We start from the raw sequence: 10,690 nt of genomic DNA on the forward strand, positions 1-10,690 counted from the left end.
GAGGCGTTGACCAATGCGAAGAGTTAGGACCGGAAGGACTCTCCTCCTCCAGCCAATCAGCGCGAGCTTTGTGTGTGAATGGAGATTGAACTTCACACTCTCTGATACCTCCTCCTGTCTCTAACATTTGTGAGCAAAACACTTTCTTTTCTCATTCTGGCCTTCAGTTGGTCCCTTGCTGCAACTGAACGGAAAGGAAGTGAATCCAGGGAGGGTGCAGACTCTGCAACGCTTGGCCCAGGTCTCTCTCTCTCTCTTTCTCTTAAAGACAGTGATGTGGAGATGCCGGCGTTGGTCTGCGGTGAGTACAGTAAGAAGTCTTACAACACCAGGTTAAAGTCCAACAGGTTTGTTTCGATGTCACTAGCTTTCGGAGCGCTGCTCCTTCCTCAGGTGAATGAAGAGGTAGGTTCCAGAAACATATATAGACACAGTCAAAGATGCAAGACAATGCTTTGAATGCGGGCATTTGCAGGTAATTAAGTCTACAGATCCAGAGAGGGGTAATCCCAGGTTAAAGAGATATGAATTATCTCAGGCCAGGACAGTTGGTAGGATTTCGCAAACCCTGGCCAGATGGTGGGGGTGGTGGGGGGGGGGGGGGGGGGGGGGGGTGAATGTACTGCGACATGAATCCAAGGTCCCGGTTGAGGCCATACTCATATGTGCGGAACTTGGCAATAAGTTTCTGTTCGGCGATTCTGCATCGTCGCGCATCCTGAAGGCCACCTTGGAAAACGCTTACCCGGAGATCAGAGGCTGAATGCCCTTGACTGCTGAAGTGTTCCTCGACTGGAAGGGAACATTCCTGCCTGGTGATTGTTGCGCGATGTCGCTTCATCCATTGTCGCAGGGTCTGCTTGGTCTTGCCAATGTACCATGCTTCGGGACATCCTTTCCTGCAGCGTATGAGGTGGATAACATTGGCCGAGTCGCACGAGTATGTACTGGTGGGTGGTGTTCTCACGTGTAATGGTGGTACCCATGTCGATGATCTGGCACATCTTGCAGAGATTGCCATGGCAGGGTTGTGTGGTGTCGTGGTCACTGTTCTGAAGGTTGGGTAGTTTGCTGCAAACAATGGTTTGTTTGAAGTTGCACGGTTCTTTGAAGGCAAGTAGTGGGGGTGTGGGGATGACCTTGGCAAGATGTTCATCTTCATCGATGATATGTTGAAGGTTGTGAAGAAGATGTTGTAGTTTCTCCGCTCCGGGGAAATACTGGATGACGAAGGGTACTCTGTCGGTTGTGTCCCATGTTTGTCTTCTGAGGAGGTTGGTGCGTTTTTTTTGCTATGTCGCGTTGGAACTGTCGATCGATGAGTCGAGTGCCATATCCCATTCGTACAAGAGCATCTTTCTGCATCTGTAGATGTCAGTTACGCTCCTCCTCGTCTGAGTAGATCCTGTGTATAGGAGGGCTTGTCCATAGGGAATAGCTTCTTTAATATGTTTATGTTGGAAGCTGGAGAAGTGGAGCATTGTGAGGTTATCCGTGGGATTGCGGTAAAACAAAGTGCTGAGGTGACCATCCTTGATGGAGATGAGTGTGTCCAAGAATGCAACCGATTTTGGAGAGTAGTCCATGGTGAGTCTGATGGTGGGATGGAACTTATTGATGTCATCATGTAGTCGTTTCAGTGATTGTTCGCTGTGGATCCAAAGGAACAAAATGTCAATAATGTATCTGGTGTATAACGTTGGTTGATGGTCCTGTGCGGTGAGGAGGTCTTGTTCAAACTTGTGCATGAAGATGTTGGCATATTGAGGTGCGAATCTGGTCCCCATGGCTGTTCCGTGTGTTTGGATGAAGAACTTGTTGACTAAGGTGAAGACGTTGTGATCCAGAATGAAGCGGATGAGTTGCGGAATTGCATCTGGAGATTGGCAGTTAATGGTGTTGAGTACTGAGGCTGTTGCAGCATTGCTGTCATCATGAGGGATGCTGGTGTAGAGTGCCGAGACGTCCATTGTGACGAGGAATGTTCCTGGTTCGATTGGCCCATGGGTGCAGAGTTTCTGTAAGAAGCCGCCATATCGCGACAGAAGCTGGACGTTCCTTGTACGATGGGTTTCAAAGATGCCCTCGATGTAGCCAGAGAGGTTCTCACACAGGGTCCCATTGCCTGACACGATAGGCATGCCTGGTGTGTTGGACTTGTGTATTTTCGGGAGGCAGTAGAGATCTCCAACGCGGGGAGTACGTGGGAAGAGAGCACGTAGGGTGCTCTGAAGGTCTGGATCCAAGGTCTTGATCAGTCTATTGAGTTGGCGGGTGTGTTCCTTGGTCGGATCTGCAGGTAATGTCTGACGTGTTCCTGGTTGATGAGTTGTCGGTACACTTCTTTGCAGTAGTCCGTTCTGTTCAGTATGATGGTGGCCCCTCCTTTGTCTGCTGGTTTGATGACGATGTTGCGGTTGGTCTTCGAACGTGGATGGCATTGCGTTGTGCTTGGGTGATGTTCGGGGCTGTCTTGTGAATGCGACTGATGAATCTGGCATTGACGCAACTCCTGACGACTTGAGCATACATGTCGAGTCTAGGGCAGCGACCTTCCGGAGGGTCCAATTCAACCCTTTCCACTTCGGTTGCCGCACCGCAGTCTTTCACCGAATGAAGATTGAGCTTTACACAGACTGAAACTTCCCCTGTCTCCAACATCTGTGAGTAAAACACTTTCTTTTCTCCCCCTTTCCATTTCTTTTCTCATTCTCTCCTTCAATTGTTCACTTGCAGCAACTGAAGGGAAAGGAAGTGAATCCAGGGAAGGTGCAGACTCTGGAAAGCTTGATCCACGTCGCTCTCTTAAAAACATTGACATCCTTTACTCCCTCAGCTTCATAGAATCATAGAATTTACAGTGCAGAAGGAGCCCATTCAGCCCATCGAGTCTGCACCGGCCCTTAGAAAGAGCACCCCAGTTAAGCCCACGCCTCCACCCTATCCCTGTAACCCAGTGAACCGACCTAACCTTTTGGACACTAAGGGGCAATTTAGCATGGCCAATCCACCTAACCTGCACATCTTTGGACTGTGGGAGGAAACCACAGCACCCGGAGGAAACCCACACAGACACGGGGAGAAAGCGCAAACTCCACACAGACAGTCATCCGAGGCCACAATTGAACCTGGGTCCCTGAACTGTGAGGCAGCAGTGCTAACCACTGTGCCACCCGTGCCGCCCTTGATACATTTGTTTGTCTGGCTAAAAGGATGGTCAGTTTTCTAATGTTCATGATTAAATGGCTGGTTTCCCCAGGAGATGGTTGACATTTAAGGGGGACAATAAATTACTATCAGACGGAGATGTCCAGTGTTGTTAGATGGTGCAGATTAGATATATTATTTATGGTTCAGTAATAAAGTACTTTTATTATTATTTCTAGCCTTGTAATATTGTGCTGTAGCTACATTATATATTTCCAGTCATCTCTTCCCTCAGAGGGTTGTTAGTCTCTGGATTTCTCTTCCACGGGGACCAGTGGAGGCTTGGGGGTAGTTAAATATATTCATGGATGAGTGGATGAGTTAGACAGATTTTTAATATATATATATATTTTGTAACCATTTTTTAAACAATGAATGCAGCAGGGTAACAGAAAAACTGGTGGAAAATGGTCACAGAGCAGAACAAGAGCTATTGCCGCATAACTACAACACATTGCAGAATTAATTTGGAACAGGATATTTGAGGGACCTTTAGATGAAATGCCAGATCAGTGAACAACCAGTTAACAGGTTAACATAGTGAGTGGGGAAAGAGGGTAAGATTATATAAAAACGGAAGATAACGATGCAGGTCGCACACCCCAATATATTCTAAAACAGACTATAGTCAAATTCAAATGAATAACAGAACAGAGATGACATAGAATTTATATAGTGCAGAAGGAGGCCATTTGCCCCTTCAAATCTGCACTGACCCGCGGAAAGAACACTTCAATAAGATCCACTCTCTGCCCTATCCCTGTAACCTTGTGCATTAATTATGGTCAACCCACCTAACCCTCCTGGTGATTGGAGCTGAACAAACTTGAGGCGAGGTTACTTTTTGTTCCAGATCAATGTGCTAATTGTTGCAGTAATTTCTTTAACACCTCTTTGGACACTAAGGAGAAATTCAGCATGATAAATCCACTTTAACTGCACATCTTTGGACTGTGGGAGGAAAACGGAGCACTCAGAGGAAACACACGCAGACACAGGGAGAATGTCTATCTTCACACAGACAGCCACTCAAGGAATCAAACCTGGGCCCCTGGTGCTGTGAGGCAGCAGTGCTACCCACTGTGCCCCACTCCTGGCCAAAGTTAAATTGAATTCACTCATGGAATGCCCAGGAGGAGCAAGTCAGTCAAATTGGAGCCTATGTATTTGAGATAGGAGTCCCATACTTCACCCAATGCATCAGACTCAGAATGAATCACGGACATTAAAAATTGCATGGAGATGCATTCCATAATCAGCCTATCCCAGTTTTGGATAGAGGGGGACCTGACTGGTCTGCTTCTGTATTGAGCCAGATGGATGTTGGGTCCATCCTAACCCAATCTCTTATGAACCGAAGACGAGAGGCCAATTAATAAAACTTGATATTCAGGAGACCCAACCTTCCCTTAGCTCCTGGTGATTGGAGCTGAACAAACTTGAGGCGAGGTTTATTTTTGTTCCAGATAAATGTGCTAATTGTTCCATTAATTTCTTTAACAACAGCAGTACAGGCAGCATCTGCAGAGGGTACAACAGTCTGGGCAACACATTCATTTTAATGAAGGCGATCCTCCCTCACCATGAAATCGAAAGAGCCGACCACTGGGCAAGGTCCCACCTAATAGTCACCATCAGCTGTGGAAAGTTGGCCCCATATAGCTGTCTGAAAGAGGGGGGTAATTGACATGCCCAGATATTTAAATCCCATGGGGAACCATCTGAAGGGTAACTTAGCAAGAAAAGAGGGCTTACCCTTGAAGCCCCCCCCCCCCTTCAAACAAGCCAAGTATTTGGTCGGTTTATTCCCAAACTCGTACAACGTATGCCTCACAAACTCTCAACTTTTCTCAACCAGCTGAGTCAACAGGGAGTCCAAAGGCACTCTTGCTGCGTTAACCTCCTTCAGCAATAGCTTACTAGGAGCCTTCTTATAATTCTCTTCCGCGTTCGCGAAACAAACCTCCAGACGCCACTGGTTCTCCAGAATGCTGCACTTTTTATTAGCAGTGTGTTTTACACGTCTCCCACAAAATGGAGTGGTAAATACCAGGGGTCGAATTAACCGAAAGGAAGAACTTAAACTCTTCCGTAAAGTGCATGGTAAATGATGTATCTCCTTTCAGGGAGGCTCCAAACCTCCATATTCTCGACCTAGGAGTGAGCCCTCGAGCAGAAACTCCAGACAAACGGGGGAAGGTCTGCGATTACGATGCTCCCTGTGGTGCAAGTGGACACCAGGTGTAGGATCATCCTCGGCACAAACAAATTGTCGTTTCTTGTATGACATTGATGTGGGGCTGGAAAGAAGGTAAAATCTCTGCTCCTCGGGTACAAAGTTCTCTAAACATCCACATAACCCACCTCCTCACTGTTATGATCCCGGACCAGACCCGAACAGTGGCTCGGATACTGGATACAAACCCCAATATTTTATTTGTGTTTTGTCAGACTGTGAGGAAAGGATTCCTCACTCCAGGAGTGATTTCACACAAAATAGGGCTGTGCTACAGGAAAACCAACTTTATTCCTGACACAATATTAAAATATGTTTAACATCACACCAGAAAACAGCTGACAATTAGCCCTTAAACAATGCTAATCAATACAGTGAATACAGTAACCCTTAACTGCTACCTTTATTCCCACTCAAACAACAAAAACACATCTCGGCTCTCAATCCACCATTAAACACAGTTAGCCCTGAGCAATACCTGCTTGACAGGTTCTTTGAGAGAGAGAGATCTTGTGTCACCGCTTTAAAGAAAAGATCTGAATCCTGTCAGAACCATGAAGAAACTTGGGAAGCTGTTTCAGCTTGTTTCAGCTCGTCTTCTAATGACACTCTTCGGAACTGCTTGGAAAGAAACTGCAAATCTAGCTACAGACATATCTTTTCAACTGAACTGAGATGCTTGACCTCTGCTCACATCTTGAACTAATCCTCAACTAAAACACTGCTTTGCTGCAAAAAGCCTGAAACCGTGGTTCCTCCCAGTAATTACATCATTTTACAAGCTGAAATCTAATTAACTCCACAGGGAATCCCCTCGATCTCCATTAGCCCACATTTTTTATGATGCTTTAATTGCACCTCTAGCTCCAAAATTTAGTTGTCTTTCAAACTAGGATTTATTTAAGAAACATGACTGCAGAAGTCACACACACTAACTCCGGCTTTTAATCCTTACTGCACCAAATACCCAGAATACAATATCTCCGAAATTCTCAGTCTTCAAATCACAAGCGGAGGCCAACGGGTTTGATCCTGGCCCCGGGTCACTATCTGTGTGGAGTTTGCACATTTTCTCCATGTCTGCATGGGTCTCACCCCCACAACCCAAAAAGATGTGCAGGGTAGGTGAATTGGCCACGCTAAATTATTGCCTCTTAATTGGTAAAAAATAATTGGATACTCTCAATATTTTTTTTTAAATGATGGGGAACGAGTCCGGATGAGATCCTGAGTTAGTCTGAGCTGCAAACCATCCCTCCAAATCCTTGCCCTTCGTGGATTTAACGAAGGCCAAGGCTGCAGTCAGATTATCGAAAGACTTGACAGAGTTGCCAGATACAATTTTCAGGGTCTCCGGATAAAGCGACATAATTCACTCCCACAGCCTTGAGTTCCCTTCAAACTTCATCGAAGCCTCGATGCTCCATTTGCGTTGCTGCCGAAAAGTCCTGGAAGAAGGAAAAACTTACTCCCTCATGGAGCCAGGACCCACCTCACATTACCCGTCTCCAGGACCCTCTGGTGATCTTTCAAGTTGTGGAAGTGAATGATTACAGACCTGGGATGAAAACTATCCCTCAGGCCCAAAGACAGGATCTGATGCCCCTTCTAATTTGAAACACCCAGGCTTCACATCCAGCTTGGGGAAAACATGGCAGCCGGTCCTCGAAGAACCTAATGGGAGCCTTACCCTCCACACCTTCTGGCAGGCCGACGACTCGAATGTTCTTTCTCTGACCATCAGTACTCCAAGTCCTCCAGGACCTCCGCCACGTCACTAAGACGGTTTGCCAAGGATTGAAGTTTTGCCTCAGCCGAGGAGGCATCTTGCTCAAAAGTTCAGGATTCTCTCCTCCGGATCATCGAGCCTCTTCATGGTATTTTACAGCTCGGCCACATAAGCTCTCGGATATTGAGTCAGCACAGGCAGCCTCTGGTCAATCATCATTTTCACCACCTCCGAGAGCGCGGGGTCAAGAAACCTCCTGAAGGTCAGGCCGCCATGTTGAAAAGGCGGCTCTGCCCCTGATGAATCCTGCGCTCTTTTATCGACTGATTTCATAAGGTTCTTCGGCAGAATCTCACCAAACCTTACCCCTGAAGTCTTTCAGGGATATGAGAACAAATATTAATTCAAGGATGAGGTAGATGAGTGCTGGCCAATCAGGATAAATGATGGATTCTAGGCGAGTGGCACCATAACCTGCGGAAAAGCAGCTACTCCCACATCCGCCTCGCGTGGACCCCCCAGACAGATTTCTGATTGACGAGACAGTCAAGGGTTCTAGGGAACAGGCAGAAAAATGGAGATGGGGATGTGGTGAAGCTTTGGAATTCTCTACCCCAGAGAACTGTGGAGCCTCAGTTCTCGAGTATTTTCAAGACAGAGATTGATAGGTTTCTAGATATTGAAGATATCGAGGGATATGAGGATAGTGTGGGAAAATGGTGCTGAGGTTGATCGGCCAATGATCTCATTGAATGGTTGAGCAGGCTTGATGGGTCGAATGGCCGAATACAGCTCTTATTTATTCTGATCTCTGTGTCCAGTTCAGGAAGCAGTGAGCATGAATCTGTCAATCGGCCTGAATCAGCACCTTCAGGAGAATTGGGAGGGTGAATATTAGATACAGCAGAGTGAGAATGGAGGGAGAGTGTGTGGGATGGAGATTTACAGTTACGGGGGAACAAGAGAGAAAAGAAAAATTGTCTGTTTTGAATTTCTATCCTGTCTTAAAGTGATGACTTCTGTAAATTGTTTTTCCAGGATATTAGAAGAGGAGGAGATACAGACAGAAATCTAAAAGGTCACTTCGCGATTTGACAGAGTCACTCAATTCATCGTCCTGAATATCACGGCCTTTGAATCTAGAAGGAGAAATGTTTGCCCGATCTGTCAACTTTAAAAGATTTTAAACATCAGTGTGACTGGAAAAGCACCGAGACACACACACCCGAGTGGGAGTGTTCCAGAGCACTGACTGTGGAAAGAGCTTTAACCAGTTACACAGCCTGAAAAAACATCACACCATTCACAGCGGGGAGAGACCGTACACGTGTTCTGTGTGTGGACAAGGCTTTGGCTGATTGTCTGACCTGGAGAGACACGAGGAGACCCAAAACATGGGGAAACCATGGAAATGTTGGGACTGTGGGAAGGGATTCAGAGTCCCATCTAAACTGGAGATCCATCGACGCATTCACACTGGGGAGAGGCCATTCACCTGCTTTGTGTGTGGGAAGGGATTCACTGAATTATCCAGCCTGAAGCCACACCAGCGAGCCCACACTGGGGAGAAGCCTTTCACTTGCTCCCAGTGTGAGAAGGGATTTGCTCGTCTATCCAACCTGAAGAGTCACCAGTGTGTTCACTCTGGGGAGAGGCCGTTCACCTGCTCTCACTGTGGGAATGCATTCACCCGGTTATCCAACCTGCAGAGACACCAGCGAGTTCACACTAGGGAGAGGCCGTTCACCTGCCCTCAATGTGGGGAGGGATTCTCTGAGTTATCCAGCTTGAAGTCACACCAGCGAATTCACACTGGGGAGAAGCCATTCACCTGCTCTCTGTGTGGGAAGGGATTCAGACATTCGTCCACCCTGCCGAAACATCACCGAGTTCACACTGGGGAGAGGCCATTCACCTGCTCTCAGTGTGGGAAGGGATTCAGTGATTCATCCAACCTGCAGAGACATCAGCGAATTCACACAGGGGAGAGGCCGTTCACCTGCTCTGATTAGGGAGGAATTCAGCGATCCATCCCAGCTGCCTCGACGGCGGCGAGTTCATCTGCACCCAATGTGGGAACTGATTTTGTGATTCATCACACCTGCTGAGACACCAACAAGTTCAAAGTGATTACAGGGTTGGATTCTGCTGTTATTGTTTCTGTTCTCAGTTCAATGTAGCATTGGATTTCATTCATTCTGTCAGTTGCTCAATCGGGAGGGTCGGAGAGTTTCTTTCTGCTGGACTGGCCGGTCTCACGACTTTGCCTCCAGTGGGCTGATGCTCTTGAGCCTTGTGGCAAATACTTGGCTTCAAATTTCACGAGGTTCACAGAGTGAAAGGGTGTTTGGAAATTAAAGGTTTATTAATTTTGCATTTCTGTTTGGAAGTACCCCAATGCAGCCATGTTGCCATGAAGATGGGCACATGAAGTGGTTATACGGTTAATCTGTTTAATTCATCTGGGTGTTTCTCACAGAAGGAAACTGCCAAGGTCTGAGGAACAAGTTGTATGTGGTAGATTGGGTACTTACAATAAACGTTAGACAGGCAAGCACGAACATTTCAGGATGTGTTACATAGTTACATAAAATATTGATTCTTTTAAGAAGCCTGAGGACTGGGAACTTGTTTTAGAATTTAGCAAAGGAGGACCAAGAAACTGTTAAAGAGAAAATAGAATATGAGAGCAAACTGGTGAGAAACATAAAAACCGACTGGAAAAGCTCCTATAGGAATGTGAAAAGAAAAAGATTAGCAAAGACCAACGTGGGTCCATTCCAGGCAGAGACAGGAGAGTTTATAATGGGGGATAAGGAAATGGCAGAGAAACTAAACAATGTGTGTCTGTCTTCACGGAGGAAGATACAGAAATTGTCCCCAAAACACTAGAGAACCAAGGAACTAGCGAGCACGAAGGACTGAAAGAGATTAGTATTAGTGAAAAGCAGTACTGGAGAAATTAATGTGGTTGGAAGCTAATAAATCCCCAAAAGCTGATGCTCTACATCCCAGAGTGTTGAAAGAGGTGGCTGTAGAGATAGAGGATACATTGGTGATCATCTTTCAAAATTCTATGGATTCTGGAATGGTTCCTGCAGATTGGAAGGTGGTAAATGTAACCCCAATATTTAAGGAGGGAGAGAGAAAACGGGGAACCACAGACCCATTAGCCTGACATCAGTAGGAGGGAAAATGCTACAATCTATTATAAAGGATGTGATAACATACGAATTAGGAGCAGGAGTAGGCCACTCGGCCCCTCGAGCCTGCTCCACCATTCAATAAGTTCCCGGCTGATCTGATTGTAACCTCAACTCCACAGAGGCCCCTTAGAAAATAAATCTGGGTAGATAGTTATGGGGTACAAGGAAATGGCAAAGGAGTTAAACAGATATTTTGCATCAGTGTCGAATATTCCATTAATGCTAAAATAAATACGGGTAAGGAATTAAATACCATCACTAGAGATGTAGTAAAAACAAAGAAAAGTACATCACAGAAACAGGCCTTTCGGC

At 46.3% G+C, this 10,690-nt stretch overlaps 1 long non-coding RNA gene across 1 annotated transcript; it reads left to right on the forward strand.

The window, feature by feature from the left end:
• The first annotated feature begins 108 nt into the window (after window positions 1-108).
• On the forward strand, window positions 109-9,546 carry LOC140420454 (uncharacterized). Its single transcript, XR_011946378.1, has 2 exons — window positions 109-301; window positions 8,211-9,546. It is a non-coding gene; the product is annotated as an uncharacterized lncRNA (long non-coding RNA).
• The last annotated feature ends 1,144 nt before the right edge of the window (window positions 9,547-10,690 follow it).

This window comes from Scyliorhinus torazame, chromosome 5, assembly GCF_047496885.1.
Source record: "Scyliorhinus torazame isolate Kashiwa2021f chromosome 5, sScyTor2.1, whole genome shotgun sequence".
Lineage (NCBI taxonomy): Eukaryota > Metazoa > Chordata > Chondrichthyes > Carcharhiniformes > Scyliorhinidae > Scyliorhinus > Scyliorhinus torazame.